At 52.1% G+C, this 16,919-nt stretch overlaps 1 protein-coding gene across 9 annotated transcripts in view; it reads right to left on the reverse strand.

The window, feature by feature from the left end:
- Positions 1 to 16,919, reverse strand: part of ARHGAP39 (Rho GTPase activating protein 39) — a 170,047-nt gene that overhangs the window by 81,447 nt on the left and 71,681 nt on the right. The window contains exon 1 of one of the 9 annotated variants that reach the window (XM_055348588.2): positions 7,083 to 7,289. The exons of the other annotated variants lie outside the window; for them this stretch is intronic. The gene's annotated coding sequence lies outside the window, so the exon portion shown is untranslated. Of the gene's footprint in view, positions 1 to 7,082; positions 7,290 to 16,919 lie in introns of those variants that run through there. 9 annotated transcript variants of the gene reach the window in all.

A 16,919-nucleotide genomic window follows, 5' to 3' on the forward strand; every position in this document is an offset into this window, starting at 1 on the left:
AAATGAGAAGTATTCCCTCCTCTCAAATTCCTGGGTGAGTTTATATAGAATTGCTATTATTTCTTCCTTAAATGTGTGGCAGAGATTCCAGTGAAGCCAGATGGGCATGTAGTTTCTTTGTGGGAAGGTTTTCAATTACACATTGAATATATTTAATAGATACAGAGCTGAGCAGGCTCTAAAAATTTCTTCTTACGTGAGTATGAATGGTTTGTCTTTCAAGGAACTTGCCCATTTCATATAAAATTAATCACATTTGTTGGCATAAGTTATTATACCATACTATTCCTTTATATCTTCTTCAGAGCAACAGACTCTGTAGTTATGCCACATCTTTCATTTTTGACATTGATATAAAAATGTCTTGCTTTTTTTCACTTTTCTGGCTAGAAGCTTATCGATTTTACTGACTGCCTCAAAAAGACAGCTTAATCGTTTTTTTTCTATTTTTCTGTTTTCATTAATTTCCACTTTGATCTTTGTTTCCTTTCTTTTGCATCCTTTAGACTTAATTTGCTTTCCTTTTTCTAATTTCCTAAGCTAGAAGCAGAGTTCAGTGATTTGTACATTTAAAAAAAAAATTTAGGGCCGAGCGTGGTGGCCCACGCCTGTAATCCCAGCACTTTGGGAGGCCAAGGCGGGTGGATCACGAGATCAGGAAATTGAGACCATCCTGGCCAATATTGTGAAACCCCATCTCTACTAAAAATACAAAAAAGTTAGCCGGGCATGGTGGCGGGTGCCTGTAGTCGCAGCAACTCGAGAGGCTGAGGCAGGGGAATGGCGTGAACCTGGGAGGCACAGCTTGCAGTGAGCTGAGATCGCGCCACTGCACTCCAGCCTGGGCGACAGTGAGAGACTCCGTCTCAAAAAAAAAAAAAAAAATTTAGGTATTTAGTGTTATAAAACACCCCTCTGAGTACAGCTTTCATGATATCCGACAAGTTTTGATATGCTGTATTTTCATTTTCATCCCGTTCAAAGAGTTTTGAGATGGAGTCTCACTCTGTCACCCAGGCTGGAGTGCAGTGGTGGGATCTTGGCTTGCTGCAACCTCCACCTCCCAGGTTCAAGCGATTCTCCTGCCTCAACCTCCCCAGTAGCTGGGATTACAGGCATACGCCACCACACCTGGCTAATTTTTTTGTATTTTTAGTAGAGATGGGGTTTCACCATGTTAGCCAGGCTGGTCTCAAACTCCTGAGATCAAGGGATCCTCCCACCTTTGCCTCCCAAAGTGCTGGGATTACAGGCGTGAGCCATCACGCCCAGCCTCAGAAAGCTTTCTAACCTCTCTTTTGATTTCTTCGACTAATGGAACATATGCTCAGTAACTAATCATCTTCCAGATTTTTTTATTGGTTTCTAATTATATTTTTCTCAGAGAACATAATTTATATGATTTGAATTTGTTCAAGTTTATTGATGCTTTTTATGGTCCCCTAAAATGGTCTATCCTGGTAAATGTCCTGTGTGCACTGGAAAAGAACGTGCTGCTGGGTGAAGTGCTGTATAAAGCCAATCGGATCAGGCTGGTTGATGGTGCTGATACTAATTTCTGTTCTACTTGTTCTATCCATCACTGAGAAACAGGTCAGGAGAGTCCCAACTACAACTGTGGATTTGTCTACTTCTCTTTGCACTATCAGTTTTTGCTTCATGTATTTTATAGCTCTGTTATTAGGTGCATACACATTTACAGTGTCTTCTTGATGAATGAACTCTTTTATCGTGCAGTATCTTTATCCTGGTAGTTTCCTTTGCTCTGAAATCAGTACATTTGATATTATAGTAACTCCAGATTGCTTTACATCAGAGTTAGAATTGTGTAACATTTATCCTTCTTTTACTTATAACCTATTTATTTATTTAAATTTAAAGACGGTGGCAAGGCACAGTAGCTCATGTCTACAATCCCAGCACTTTGGGAGGCTGAAGCAGGAGGATCCCTTGAGGCCAGGAGTTCAAGACCAGCCTGGGCAACATAGCGAGACCCTGTCTCTACAAAAAAATTAGCCAGACATGGTGGGGTGCACTTGTATTCCCAGCTACTTGGGAAGACGAGGCAGGAGAATCGCCTGAATCTGGGAGGCAGAGGTTGCAGTGGGCCGAGATTGCACCATTGTACTCCAACCTGGGTGACAAGAGCAAAACTCCATGTAAAAAAAAAAAAAAAAAAAGGAGGATGAGGCCAGAGGATTCCTTGAACCCAAGAGGTCAAAGTTGCAGTGAGCCACGGCTGCACCACTGCACTCCAGCCAGGGTGACAGAGTGAAGTGAGCCACGGCTGCACCACTGCACTCCAGCCAGGGCAACAGAGTGAGGTGAGCCACAGCTGCACCACTGCACTCCAGCCGGGGCGACAGAGTGAAGTGAGCCACGGCTGCCCCACTGCACTCCAGCCAGGGTAATAGAGTGAAGTGAGCCATGGCTGCACCACTGCACTCCTGCCGGGGCGACAGAGTGAGGTGAGCCATGGCTGCACCACTGCACTCCAGCCAGGGGAACAGAGTGAGGTGAGCCACGGCTGCACCACTGCACTCCAGCCGGGGAAATAGAGTGAAGTGAGCCACGGCTGCGCCACTGCACTCCAGCCAGGGCAACAGAGTGAGATCCTGTCTCAAAAAAAAAAGGTTTATTTTAGCCCGCATATATGTGGGTATTTATTTTTTATGCAATCTGACCATCTTGCTGTGTGTTACCTGTTCTATCTGTTCTCTTTTCCTCCTTTCTGCCTTCTTTGGATTAAGTATTTTATGTGGGTCAACTTTATCTCCACTGTTCACTTATCAGCTGTAATTTGTTGCTTTGCTATTTTAGTAAATGCTTTTGGGTTTATAACATACATCTTTAATTTGTCATACTCTGCCTTCAAGGGCTATTCTACCACTTCAAATATATGCATTTACCATTTTCTTCTCTCCTGGCCTTTTATTTTTGCCATTTTTGTCAAATATTTAATTTCTGTGTATGTTATAAATTCCTCTCTGTTACACAGTTACTATTCTTAAACAATTACATTTTAGAGAGATTTAAATATCATGTATTTACCCATGTAGTTACCATTTCCAGTACTCTTCAATTTTCTGTATAGATCCAGACTTCCACATGGTTTTGTTTTTCTTCAGCCTAAAGCATCTGTAACATTTCAGCTGTAATGAACTAGTTCAGCTGTTGTGTGTTTGGAAACATCTTTATGTCACCTTCACTTAAAAGATATTTAGGTATAGAATTCTTGGTGGACAGTTTTCTTTTTTCCCTTTCAGCATCTTAAACACACTACACTATTGTCTTCCCACTTGCATTGTTTCTCATGAGAAATCTGCTGTCATCTGTGTCTTTGTTCCTTCATACACAAAAGGCCTTGCTTTTTTTTTTTTTTCTGGCTGCTTTTGAGATTTATCTTTGTAACTGGTTTTGAGTAACTTGATGATGATGTGCCTTGTGTGATTTTCTTCATTTCTTGTGCTCAGGGGTCATTAAGATGGTCAGATCATGTGACATGAATCCATTGGTCAACAAAGAAAAAAGAAAGAAAAGATGGTCAGATCTAGGCTTATAGTTTCCATCAAACTGGGAAGCTTTTCAGCTATCATGTCCTCAAACAATTCTTCTGTCCCTCCCTTCCCACTTAGGGACTCCAATCACATAATCGTTAGGCCTCTGAAAGTTGTCCTACAGCTCAATGATGCTCTTGTTTGTTTTAAAGTATTTTTCTTTTCCTTGTTTCAGTTTGGAGAGTGTCTACTGCTTCATCTTTAAGTTCACGAATCTTCTTCTGCAATCTCTGATCTACCATTAATCCCATCCAGCGTATTTTGTACTTGGACATTTTCGTTTCAACTCTAATTTGGATCTTTTAAAATACTTCCATGTCTCTACTTAATGTGTTCAGTCTTTCCTGTTGCTCTTTGAACATATGGAATACAGTTATAATAATTACTTTAATAACCTGTCTGCTAACCCTAACATCTATGTCAGTTTTGATGGATTTTTCACTCCAGTATGGGTTCTATTTTCCTGTTTCTTTCCACACCTGATAATCTTTGGTTGGATGCCAGACATTATGAATGTTACCTCTTGGAAAGCTGCATATTTTTTGTGTTCCTGTTACTATTTTTTTTTTTTTTTTTTTTTTTTGAGACGGAGTCTTGCTCTGCCGCCCAGGCTGGAGTGCAATGGCACGATCTCGGCTCACTACAACCTCCGCCTCCCGGGTTCAAGTGATTCCCCTGCCTCAGCCTCCCAAGTAGCTGGGATTACAGGTGCGTGCCACCACGCCCAGCTAATTTTTGTATTTTCAGTAGAGATGGGGTTTAACCATGTTGGCCAGGCTGGTCTTGAACTCCTGGCCTCAGGTGATCTACCCACCTTGGCCTCCACAAGTGCTGGGATTACAGGTGTGAGCCACCGTGCCTGGCCCATTACTATTCTTGAGCTTTGTTTTGGATCCAGATACTTGGAAACTGAAAATGTTGATTCTTGCTTCTGAGATTGTCACACAGCAGCAGAGCAGCATTTATTCTAGGGCTAACTGTTCTCCACTGGGTACGCTACCACATGCCCTGTGAGTTATGAGGTTTCTCAGTCAGCCTGCTGGCAACAGGCACTCTTCTTAGTAAAACACTGAGTACTTACTGTTCCCTCTAATCCTTCCAGGTGTTCCCTTACTGTTCCCTCTAATCCTTCCTGGTCTCTGGTAGTTTCCTTATATGAACACAATGATCAGTATGATGTTGAAAAACTAACAGGAATCCTCAGCCCATCCTTTCATTCCCCATTTCACCCCTTACGAGTCTGGATCGTGGGGGCAGAGGCTCACGTCTATAATCCCAGCACTTTGGGAGACCAAGGTAGGAGGACTGCTTGAGCTCAGGAGTTCGAGACCAGCTGGGCAAGATGGCAAAACCTCACCTCTACCAAAAAATACAATGATTAGCTGGGCGTGGTGGCACACGCCTGTGGTCCCAGCTACTTGAAAGGCTAAGGTGAGAGGATCGCTGACCCCAGAAGGTCGATGCTACAGTGAGCTATGACTGTGGCACTGCGCTCTAGCCTGGGCAACAAAGTGAGACCCTCTTCTCTAAAAATTAGAAAAAAAAACAAGTCTGTATCTTATAGAAAAGTGAAGCACGTGGGCCTTCTGCCTCATCTTGCCAGATGTCTGCCTATACTCAGCTCCCCAGACACACAACCCCATTCTTTTAAAATACTCATCAATGCTATCTCCAAAAATCCATTCTTGTTAAACAAAAACCCAGCCTGCTGGAGACCTGATATGGCTGTCACTGCTTCCCGTCTGGCCGACACCCTCCTTTGCCATGGCTATTCCTTAGGCCCATTGTGGATTAAATCTTGTTCCCTATTTTTCATTCTCTTTGTTCACTGCAGTGAGTTTCAAGAAGGGAAGCAGAATAAATGAGTCTTTACTCAGCTGTCATTTCCAGAAGGCCCAAGCTCCACTCTCAATGCTGTTTTTAGTTTTCCCGGTTCTGGACAATGAACCCAGTCTCACGCTCTGAAAGCTCGGCTGTGAGCTGGAGACACAAGGCCCCTTTCTCCCCGCCCAGTGCCTGGGCCAGGCTGGGCAAAGACATGACCCCAGTGAGCAGGACAGGCACGTCCGGCATTTGCCGCCCCTTCAGCAGCTGTGCTCACCAAGGCCGCCTGCTCCAGGACAGGCCAGGTCGAGGGGTTTAGAGCTGTGACCCAGCCCATCAGCAAGCCATGGAATAGACTTGGGAGGTCAGGGCCGGCTTCTTCACCTTTCTGGGAGGGGGAAAGGAGGGGGTCAGGCACACCCCACACAGAAACGACGGTGCTGGTTGGAGCCACCTGTATGCGCAGAAAAAGAATTTCTTACTGTGGTGTGGCTGCTGCAACATTTGCAAAGCTGCTGCTTGGCCCTGGGGCTGGCGTTACACCTGGCTCCGTCTGAGTGACAAGTTCCTGAGATAGGCAGTCTGGAGGGGCCTCTGTGCCTTTAGGACGCATGGACCTGCCTGGCAGCACAGCCCCTTCCTGGATCCTCTGTGTCCATGGCCAAAAGAGAGACCTGGTCTGTGACCTGGGACAGGCCCCCCACAAAAGGGTCCTGGCTTGTTCATAAATTCTGAATGAGTGTGGCTGTGGGTTGCCCCTGGCTTTAAGAGAGAAATGAGAAAATCCATGGAAGGGCTTTGTAAATGCAGGAAACAGAGGCTCAGGCACTACAAGGGTCAGACCCCTCCTCGGAGCCTGCTTGTGTCCTAGGAGGCCGCCTGGTCAAAGGGTGCTCAGCTACTCCTTTGACCCCCTCCAAGCTGAGCCCCACAAGCCAACCTCCAGGGTAAGAGATGAGGCTGAGTGTTGCTGACTCTGAGCCACTGCCTCACCCCAGGCCGCCCTAGGCAGCAGCCAGGAGGTGGGGAGGGTAGGGAGAGCCCAAGGGCCATAGGGGCAGCATCCAGGGGCGGCACAGTGGCCTCAGGCAGCAGGACAGGTGCAGGGGGACCTGGGTCCCACGAAGGAGGGCGAGTGCCAGTGGCATCCTGTGGTGCAGGGTATTTTTCTTACTACTCAAACCTCTTTAAAAAATGATTGTTTAAAATCTGGTAAATAAAAATGTCTTCTGCTCACTACCATATATGCCCAATGCCCAGTGAATCAATGTTGCCCAGTGAATCAACAAACACTATTTTAAAACAAAACAATGCTGGGCGCAGTGGCTCACACCTGGAATTGCAGCACTTTGGGAGTCCAAAGCAGGAGAATCACTTGAGGTCAGGAGTTTGAGACCAGCCTGGCCAACATTTTTAGTCTCTACTAAAAATACAAAAATTAACTGGGCATGATGGCACATGGCCTGTAGTCCCAGCTACTCGGGAGGCTGAGGCAGGAGAATCACTTGAACTAGGGAGGCGGAGGTTGCAGTGAGCAGAGATTGTACCACTGTACTCTGGCCTGGGCGACAGAGCGAGACTCTGTGTAAAAAAACAAAAAAACAAAAAAACAAAAAACACAATTGGGTGATTTCAGAAGTCCTTCTGAATAAAGGTGATGGTACGAGGGCCTGGCACCTCACGTCTCAAAGAGCTTCTCACCTGTCACTGACTTTGGCAGGCGGGACAAGCGGCACAGCACCAGCAAGAGCCAGGAGACCTGAGCATCCAGCGCCGCAAACCAGGAGACCTGAACACCCAGCGCCGCAAACCAGGAGACCCCCCCCAGCTCAGCTGGGCATCCTGGGAACACAGTCTTCAGGCTGAGAGCCCAGCCTTGGCCCCAGGAGATAAGAAACTGAAAAGACAAAAAAAAAAAAAGGCAGGAGCAGGTGAACTCTGCCAGCCGCACCCGCTCTAGTCTGGTTTTGTGATCTAAAGTGAGGTTTTTGTTCTTTTAATCATGGAATCTTGCCTCTCACCTGGCTTTGTTGGTTGCCTTTCTGTATAGTTTTATGTTTTGCTTTTGTCTTCTGCATTGATTTTAAAAATTCTATTTGTTCTTCCTCTGCCTTTTTTGAGGCAGGGTCTTGCTCTGTCGCCCAGGCTGAACTGCAGTGGTGCAATCAGGGGTCACTGTAGTCTCAACCTCCCGGGCTCAAATGATGCTCCAGCCTCAGTCTCCTGAGAAGCCGGGACCACAGGTGCGAGCCACCACGCCCAGCTAATTTTTGTATTTTTTCTAGAGATGGGGTCTCTCTATGCTGCCCAGGCTGGCCTTGAACTTCTTGGCTCAAGGGATCTGCCTGCCTCGGCCTCCTAAAGTGCTGGGATTCCAGGTATGAGCCACCACGCCTGGCCTAAAATTCTATTTTCAATGGAATAGAATATTTTAATTTTTATTAGGTGATTACTGGAACATTTCTCAAAAAATCCTGAGCTCCACCCTTTCAAGAACCCCTTGCCTGCCCGCATGGCAAAGCCCACCCGAGCCCAGTGCCCCTTGTCCCCGCCCTCTCCCAGACTGGGGTCCTGGTGTGGGGCTGGGGCCACACGGGGTCCTGAAAGGGCAGGGCTGGTGCTGAGGGGTCTGTCATGATCACGTCCCGCCTCTTCTTTTCTGCTCAGTAATCTCGCATGAGCTTTTTAAAAAGAATCCACTTCACAGTTTACTGATGTGGAATTTTTGTTTTTGCCTGTGTTCGTGGGTAGTTTAATAGGTGACGGGAGAGGAAGCTTCTGGAGGTCACCGTGGACTCTATCCTGAGGCTGTCCACCAGAATGCTGTACCCAGAGACCTGCCTGAGGTGGGGGTTGCTGCCTGCAGAGGTCATGGTGGGCGCGAGCAGGCAGGCAGAGCCCCGAGGATGCGCCTCAGCCGTGCGCCCTCCATCCCCAGGCCCAGGGCCAGCCTCAGCCACCTCCCCCTCTGCTGGGGCTGCCGCCTGCTCAGCTGGGAGGGAGGTCCCTGAAGAGGCCGGGCGCAGGAAGCGGCTCCCCGCAACGTGGCACCTGGTTCTCGCATGGGAGGCGCAGTGCTGGGCTTCCTGGGAGCAAGTCCTGCTGGGGCCTCCCCAGCCCCCGGCACTGGCTACCTCCTCCCGAGGCCCTGTGGCGTGGCGTGAGCAGGACCGCGGGCGCACAGCCACCGTGGCGGGCACAGTTGCGCCCTGGTGACAGCGGCCTCATCTGGTTCTTCCCACAACCCTATGAGGCAGGTGTGCTCTGTTCTCATCCTCGTCCTGCAGACGTGGGGCCCCCAGGGCCTGTGGTGGTCTCCGTAGCAGTCAAGGCCACAGCCCAGCCTGGTCCACAGTGGACACAGGGAGCAGGACAGGCCCAGAGAGCAGGACAAGCCCAGGCCCCAGGCACGTCACAAGGGCTTCCCGCCCCCACCTCACACTGCCGGAAAGTTCCAGTCATGAGTGGGCAACAGGCGCTTGCTTCCAACGTCCCACGCCGAATCTGGAACAGAGGATGCTCTGTGCCAGCTCCAGACAGGGTCTGCTGGGAAAGCAAGCGTGGAAACAGCATCTGCCTGGGCTGGCGACGCCTGCCATAGACCAGGGTGCCAGAGGCCCCTCGCTCCAAGAAGCGCGGGTCCCCATCCCCGCTCCAGGGCCGGCACGCAGCATGCATGTGGGCCTGTGTGTCCCAGAGGGAGGGTGTGTGCCCGTGTGCGTGTGCGCCGGCGTGCGTGAGCCCGTGTCCCTGAGACAGCAGGTATGCTCGTGTGCGCGTGAGCTCGTGTGTCCCTGAGAGACCGTTTGTGTGAGCCTGTGTGTCCCTGAGAAAGCGTGTGTGCCTGTGGGCACGTGAGCCTGTGTGTCCGAGACAGCGTGAGTACCCGTGTGTGTGTGAGCCTGTGTGTCCGAGAGAGCATGTGTGTCCGTGTGTGAGCCTGTGTGTCCGAGAGCGTGTGTCCGTGCATGAGCCTGTGTACCTGAGAGCACGTATGCCCGTGTGCATGAGAGCTTGTGTGTCCCTGAAAAAGCATATGTGTCCGTGTGCGTGTGAGCCTGTGTGTACCTGAGTGTGTGCCCGTGTGTGTGAGCCTGTGTCCGAGAGAGCGTGTGCCCGTGTGAGCTTGTGTCCCTGAGAGAGCGTGTGTGCCCATGTGTGAGCTTGTGTGTCCCTGAGAGTGTGCCCGTGTGAGTGAGCCTGTGTCCCTGAGAGCGTGTGCCTGTGTGAGCTTGTGTGTCCCTGAGAAAGCGTGTGTGCCCGTGTGTGAGCTTGTGTGTCCCTGAGAGTGTGTGTGCCCGTGTGCATGTGAGCCTGTACATCCCTGAGAGGGCGTGTGTGCCCATGTGCATGTGAGCCTGTGTCCCTGAGAGAGCATGTGTGCCCATGTGCGTGTAAGCCTGTGTCCCTGAGAGCATGGGTGCCTGTGTGCGTGTGAGCCTGTGCATCTCTGAGAGCGTGTGTGCCCATGTGTGAGCCTGTGCGTCCCTGACAGTGTGTGTCCGTGTTTGTGTGCCTGTGCGTCCCTGAGAGCGTGTCTGTGTGTGCCCGAGTGTGCGTTGAGCCTGTGTCCGAGAGCGTGTGTGCCCGTGTGTCCCTGAGCATGTGTGCCCGTGTGCGTGAGCCTGTGTGTCCCTGAGAGTGTGTGCCTGTGTGTGTGAGCCTGTGTCCCTGAGAAAGCGTGTGTGCCCGTGTGTGTTAGCCTGTGTGTCCAAGGGAGCGTGTGTGCCCATGTGTGTGTGAGCCTGTGTCCCTGAGAGCATATATGCCTGTGTGCGTGTGAGCTTGTGTCCATGACAGCATGTGTGCCCACGTGTGTGTGAGTACGTGTGTGTGAGTGCATGCCCACTGCTCAAGCAGCCCTGCCATCTGCCGAGTTTGCATACCTCACAAGAGTGATGGCTCCAAACCCAATTCAGGTCCAGACCGCCCTCTCTGACCCCTGACCCACTGGGCTGCCCTGAGCACCGCCTGTGCCCATCCACCTGCGTCTCCAGGACAGACGCCTACGTGTGAGAAGATGCTGGGACAGGCAGGGACTGTGAGTACAGAAGAGGGGCCATGAGGACTGGCAGGAATCCCTGAGGCCAAGCTTCTGAGGTGGCCACTGTGCCCTCGAGGTGAAGGTGCCGGGAAGGAACTGGGAAACTGAACAGCAACTGGAAAACGCCAGGCACAGGCCCGTCCCTTGGCAGCCCCGCTGTCACCAGCCTGTGAAGGCCTGCTTTGCAGGAGGCACATGGTTGGAGGGCGCCAGACTCACCACCCAGAGCCCCAGTTGGCAGCTGTGCTGGTGCTGTCCTAGCCCCCATCACAGGGTGGCCCAAGCCCCAGCCTGCAGCTGCCTGCCCTGTTAGCGTGACATCACATAAACTCTGAGCAGTCCCTGCCTTCAGCCTGGACTCTGCAGGCCAACCAGTGCCCTCTCAGAAGTTGTGCAAAGGGGCAGCAGGCCAGGCCAGCACAAGTTGCATCCTGCCAGGTCTCCCTGATGAGGGCTCTGGGCTCTAGAACAGAAACCGCCCACTTCCCAAGTTTTCCACGGCCCCCAGGGCTTCCAGGCCAACAGAGGCCCTCAAACGCAGCTTGCCAGTTCCCAGGGGTGGGAAAACCACAAACCCCAGGAAGAGACAGTCCCGTGGCTTCATATCAACACGACAGGGTCTGGAGTCAAGGTGCCACCCAGAGAAGAGGTTCTGAGGCAAGAGGCGGGAAGGGCTGGGGGGCAGGGCCTGGCAGGTGGGAGGAAGACAGTGGTGAATGTAATTGACCACTGGTTAAAAGCTCATGTTGTTGGGAGGCTGAGGCAGGCAGATTGCTTCAGCCCAGAAGTTCAAGACCAGCCTGCGAAACATAGTGAAACCCCATCTCTACGAAAAAATACAAAAATTAGCAGGGCGTGGTGGTGCGCATCCATAGTCCCAGCTACTCAGGAGGCTGAGGTGGGAGGATGGCTTGAGGCCCTGAGGTGGGAGGATGGCTTGAGGCCCTGAGGTAGAGGCTGCAGTGAGCCAAGATATCGCCACTGCACTCTGCAGCCTGGGCGACAGGAGTGAGACCCTGTCTCAGAAATAAAATAAAACAAAAGCTCATGCTCATGTTCTCGTAAGGGATAAAACTACAGTTTCAGGCAAACAAGATGTGGTTGGCTCAGTGCGGGCCGCACACGCTCAGGTACTCCTCAGAAGAGCTGAGTGACTGCGACTTGGGTAGGAAGACTCAGAATGCACAATGTTAAGGGTGACCAAGAAAATAATCAAATCCACTGGAAAAACACAAAGGAGGAGAAACTTTCATTTACCCCACAGAAAGCAGGAAAGAAAAAGAGGAAAGGGACAGACACAGAAAACACACACAAGACTGAGCCCCCCACGGCCTCATGCCAGCAGCGGGACATAGGCAGACCACCTCTGCCTCGATGGGGTCTGCACAGGCCCAAGGTGAGGGGTCCCGGGCAAAGCGTGGGGGCCTTGGGGCACCAGAGGAGCGGAGGCTGAGTGGCCAAGGCTGAGGTGAGCTGCCTCTGGGAGGAATCACTTCCAGTTTCTTAACGTAGGTTCCAGAAAAACTTCAGCAATGTCCTCACACCCCCATGGCCATGTCAGCAGTCCCACCAGCCACAGGCTTCCTTCTGTGAAGCCTCCAGCCAAGTCCAAGGCTAAACCACAACAAGCCGCAGAAGGCACGGCACCTCCCAGATACTCCGGGCTCTGCCACAATGACCCGAGGGCCAGAATGGCTGTGCCTGGAGCCGCCCTCCCAGGAGAGGAGGCCCAGTCCTGGTGGGAGAAAAACACTCCAGCCTCAGGCGCAAGCCCAGCCCACAGCACCAACAGGAGTCAATGTATTCAGAGTGGACACTTGCGTTCTGTCAGAGTAAACTATGCAGCTTTGATCAGCCCTTTAATGAACAAGCATTACTACCAGGTAAGATATATTTTTAAAAACTTTAAAAATCTATCACTGGGTTGGCAAGAACGTTCAGAACCTTAGAGAACAAAACCTAAGTAAAAGCAGGAACCTGGAAAAAGGAAGGCCCCGCGCAGGAGGGCCCTGGCCGGCAGCTGGCCTGCGCCCGCTCCTTTCACAGCTTTGCAGAAGTCAGGGGAGAGAGCCTGGGCCAGGCCTGGTTGCTGATCCAGTTACTGCCGGGGGACGCCCCGAGCCTGAGACTGGGAGGGTTTAGGTGAACAAGGAAGAAAGCCACCATCCAGCCCTAGGGAAAGCTCTTATCACAGTCCTGGCCCCACTCGGTCAGGACCCACAGAAACACAACATGCTGCATGCAGGCTGCAACGGGGAGGGCAAGTCCTGTGTGGACGGAGTGCTCAGAATAAAATGTTCCTGGATCTTTGAATCGTTTGGAGGAGGGCAAAAATACTAATTTTAGACTTCAACAAATTAATTCTGCATGTTAGAACATCCAAGGCAACCACTACGAAGCCAAGTGAGCAAATTCCAACACAGTAGAGAAGAAAAAGAAACAAAAATAATCCAAAAGAAGTCAAGAAACGAAAAAGCAACTGGTCCTCAAATGACAGAGTACAAGGAAAGATGGTGGAAATAAATTTAAATATAATAATTACAGTAATGTAAATGGACCAATAGTCTAGTTAAGACAAAGACTGTCAGCAAGATTTTAAAGATCTTGGTAAAGATCTATACCAAACACATCTAAAGTGTAAGGGCAGGAAATTCTAAAAGTCAAGAATGGAAGAGACAGAGCTGGTGCGGCTCCATCGAGGCTGGCTCTGTGGAAACAAGGCTTCCGCAACTGGCAAGGCGACCCAGACCTGACAGGCGGCCTCGCGGCACAGACACAAAGCAGGCAGACGTGTTCCAGGAGGCACCCGACGTCTGCAGTGACAGAAGAGATGGCACAAGAAGCCTTGCTTTACCTTGCAGGCGTGCAGAACGCCGACCCAAGAAACGGAAAACACAGATTCACCATCCAGGGAGTGTCTCTGAAACTGACCACAGAGCAGGGCATGAAGCAACGTCTGGGCAAATGTCAGAGGCCGCAGCACCCAGGCAGGCCTCTGTCAAATGCACCGCCCAGAATCAGGGATGAGAGAGGCCACTGGGCAAGTGAGCACACAGAGCAGACAAAAAGCCTCCCAGAGAAGGACTGGCAGTGAGTGAGGAGCTCTGCGCCCGCATCCCTCACTTGTTGGGGTGACAACAGCACACCAAGTGCAAACAAAGGCCCACGACCATGCTTGGCATGAGCAGCAGCCTTGGGCGTCCCAGCTAAGACCTGGAGAGCTGACGGAGCAGCCTCGTGCTGCAAACAACTGCAGGACCCTCCACCCATCAGAAAGAGCCCAGACCTCACCAGCACGCAGGCCTCCCGAACAGAAGCTTCCTTACGCTCGTGCTAAATCAGCCAGGAGCCATACGAGGTCGGCCCTGTAAGCCACACCCATCTGCACCTGTGCCTGCCATGTTAGCCCCAGTGACTTGGCCGTGCCAACAGCCATGACGAGCGCCCTTTGCACTAAGTGTAAAGTGTACAGTATAGGATATACTTTTGGGCTTGGACAAAACAGTGAATCATTAAATATATAAAATAATCATCATCTCAAGAAATAATTTTATACGAATAGAGAGGAAAGAAGAGGAAGCATGAAATCCACAACTCACTGGGCCTGAGAATGAACTAGAACACATCATTTCTCTCTGATCAATCACACCCCAATCTCTTTCTGAAGACCAGTGAAGACTCGCCTGTGTGGCAAGGCTGCCTCTAACCCGCACATCTGCACCAACGTGGCTGCACGAACAGCAAAACCGCAGCAGCCCCTGCCCCGGCGGCCCCGTTCACGGAGCACCCACTGCACTGCGGCAGCCCCTGTCCTGGCAGCCCCGTTCACGGAGCACCCACTGCACACTGCGGCAGCCCCTGTCCTGGCAGCCTCGTTCACGGAGCACCCACTGCACACTGCGGCAGCCCCTGTCCCGGCGGCCCGGTTCACGGAGCACCCACTGCACTGCAGCAGCCTCTGCCCCAGCAGCCCCGTTCACGGAGCACCCACTGCACTGCAGCAGGCCCAGCAAAAGCCCTGCCAACACCACCAGCATCTCTTCCTGAGTCCTGACCTCCCCACGTACAAGGTGGACCCCCACGGCCCGTCTCCAAGACCAAGGTCTGCCCTCCTACCGGGGACACGCCCGCGGCTCTGCTGGGCAGCTTTCCTCCTCTCCCTTCCTCGGCTAGAGACCCCTCTCTCTGCAGTTCCCCCTCCTGACACTTGAGTGGGGCTCCCCAGATGTCTGGCCCCAGGAAAGGCACAGCATGGAGGCAGCAGCACTGAGGTAGGACAACAGCCCCCACAAGACATCCCTGAAACTCCTGCTGGGATAAGGTTCGTGGCCTGCAGCTGTCGGGGCCATGTTTGTCCCCCGTGGGGAGAGGATCCCCCCCAAAAACACCAGGGAGCAGAAATGAAAAACAAGAAAAAGAAGACAGACCACCTGGCACCTGGATCCAGCTGTCCTGGAACCCAGCCCCTCACAAAGGAGTCAGGCCAAGGCTGCAGCTGCCTCTGCTGTTTAGATCCAACCGCCCTCCCAGTGTCTGCAGCTGCCAGGAACAGGCGGGGGACACAGGAGGGGGCTCTGGTGTCACCCTTCATTTTCAGCTGGTTGACCTTCCAGGCCACAATGCAAGAAAGGGGGTCCACCGGCCGGGCGCGGTGGCTCATGCCTGTAATCCCAGCACTTTGGGAGGCCGAGGCAGGCGGATCACGAGGTCAGGAGATCGAGACCATCCTGGCTAACACGGTGAAACCCTGTCTCTACTAAAAATACAAGAAAAAATCAGCCGGGTGTGGTGGTGGGCGCCTGTATTCCCAGCTACTCAGGAGGCTGAGGCAGGAGAATGGCTTGAACCTGGGAGGCGGAGCTTGCAGTGAGCTGAGATCGTGCCACTGCACTCCAGCCTGGGAGACAGAGTGAGACTCCGTCTCAAAAAAAAAAAAAAGAAAGGAAGGAGGTTCACAATGATCTCAAACAGCTGCTGCCAACTGGGCGCAGGACACACGCCTTGGTCCCAGCACTTTGGGAGGCTGAGGTGGGAGGATCACTTGAGCCTAGGAGGTTGAGGCTACAGTGAGCCAAGATGGTGCCACTGCACTTCAGCCTGGGCAACAGAGCAAGACCCTGTCTCAAAAAACAAAACAAAACAAAACAAAGCAGCTGCTGACTTCATCAGCCATGAGGCAGGTTGGCTCATGGAGACCTCCCTGCACCCTGGACCCCTTGCCCTCCCAGTCACAGCAGTGCTCTGCCAGGCACTCCGACCACTGGCTCTGGAGTCAGCAGCATGGGAGCCTTGCCCCTGCCTCAGAGCCAGTGGGGGGCCCGCCACAACTCAGACTCTGGCCCAGCTGCATGCAGACCAATGCAGTGGGCTGGGGGCCGTGTTCCCCAGGAGGCTGGCACTGCCAGTCCTGCACCTGCGGGAGAGCCATGGCTGGCATCGGGCACAGCAGCCTCTCAGGCTCTCACTTGGTATTCTGACACAAACTGCAGGTGGCTGATGTTGGCCCCACACAGAGACAGCGCCCTCAGAGAGGGGCGGCGTGGGGTACCATGGTGGTCACCATGCAGGGCAGGGGCCAGGTGCCACCTGTGGGCAGAAGACATCACCCGCTGCTCTCCCCAGCCCTTTGAGCATAGCATGGTGTGGGCTGTCAGTGAACATTTGCCAGGTAAAAGCAACCCAGTCATTCAAGCAGGGGACACTCATGAGAGCTACAGCAGGAAAAATAGCCAGGAGAACACACACAGAGAGGGCTGGTCCAGCAACCCTCGTGCCAGATGAGAGGCAGCAGCACAGAGGGCATTCCGGAGTGGCATGCCAAGTCAAACGGCAATCCTGAATGTACGTGGCATCATCCAGCTTTAGGTTTACAAAGCAAATGCTGGCAGAACTGAAAGGAAAAACAGACAAACCCACAACCACAGTGGGAGATTTAAAACCGTCTCTCTCGATAACTGACAGGGTGGGCAGACAACAAAACAAGATCACCGATCTAGAAGAACACAGATTCCCAACAGTCAATGAGCCAATCAGGCTGGCCTGACTCCAACCAACAGGGAACCCACCCTCTAAATAACCCATGGGCCAAAGAACTACCCCAGGCTGCCGAATTCCTTGTGTCTGTTCTAAGCTCAGCCTACCACCAGTTTGTAGGAATTCCGTGCCCCACATCCCGGTCCAGCTTCTCACTGCCCCACCCTGTCACCGCTGTGCCTGGGCGGGACGCATGCGATTCTTGTGATGGCAGGCGCGTCTCCCACCACCGAAATCCAGCTTCGCATTGCTGCACCCCATCACTTTTGCGCCCGGGAGGACGCGTGCGATTCTTGTAATGGCGGATGCATCTCCCACCACCAAAGTCCAGCACCTGCCACGCGCTTCCCGTTAGTGCCTCCCTCCCCCAAAGGTGTTGGCTCACACCCTCCGTCCACTCCTTTACTGGATCTTACTAACTTGGAAACGTTTTCTGTAGGTTCACAATGTGCACAGAATGA

The sequence above is a fragment of the Gorilla gorilla genome, chromosome 7, assembly GCF_029281585.2.
Source record: "Gorilla gorilla gorilla isolate KB3781 chromosome 7, NHGRI_mGorGor1-v2.1_pri, whole genome shotgun sequence".
Lineage (NCBI taxonomy): Eukaryota > Metazoa > Chordata > Mammalia > Primates > Hominidae > Gorilla > Gorilla gorilla.